Here is a 628-nt window from a genome sequence, read left to right as displayed (position 1 = left end):
ACACACACACACAACACACACACACACACACATATATATATATATCCTCAGAATCAATGCTCAGTTCTTATCTCATTGTGCATCGCTTCATCCCATGACGCAGATGAGCCGTTAGACATACCTCTGGGCAGTCGCATGCACTTGCGTCAATCCTCTACCGACCCTACCGCCAAAATGTCTGAGGCTGATGTGCGCTTATTTACCGATAGCAAAGTCAGCGATGAAGCGAATAGACACTCGCAGGACAAAGGACGGCCCAAAGTGAAAGTCAATTACGAGGACGAGCTCAACAATGTGCGTCAGCGCTTCAACCGCGGCGAGTTGCTAGCGTTTGGTAGGTAGGTGTCAGTGATGTGGCAGGTAGGTGTCAGTGATGTGGTAGGTAGGTGTCAGTGATGTGGTAGATAGGTTTCAGTAATGTGGTAGGTAGGTGCCAGTGATGATTGCTGGTATTGTGGCAGGTTGGCAATGGTATGGCCGTCTCATGGTATACTGTAGTCATTGAGCGTTCCACACATAACTAGTACGAAGTCAGTCGACGACAGCCACGGCTTCGACACATACACTGCACTTGGTTACATAGGCTTATACACATACACGGTACTTGGCTACATAGGCTTATACACAC

At 48.2% G+C, this 628-nt stretch overlaps 1 pseudogene across 1 annotated transcript; it reads left to right on the top strand.

Moving 5' to 3' along the window:
* Nucleotides 1-174: 174 nt before the first annotated feature.
* SARC_16090 (hypothetical protein) lies at nt 175-338 on the top strand (annotated as a pseudogene; the record flags this gene model as incomplete). The annotated part of the gene is made up of 1 exon: nt 175-338.
* Nucleotides 339-628: the final 290 nt, after the last annotated feature.

The sequence above is a fragment of the Sphaeroforma arctica genome, assembly GCF_001186125.1.
Source record: "Sphaeroforma arctica JP610 unplaced genomic scaffold supercont1.7322, whole genome shotgun sequence".
Classification (NCBI taxonomy): Eukaryota; class Ichthyosporea; order Ichthyophonida; genus Sphaeroforma; species Sphaeroforma arctica.
The sequence above is the reverse complement of the archived record's forward strand: the minus strand, read 5'-3'. Positions and strand labels throughout refer to the sequence as shown.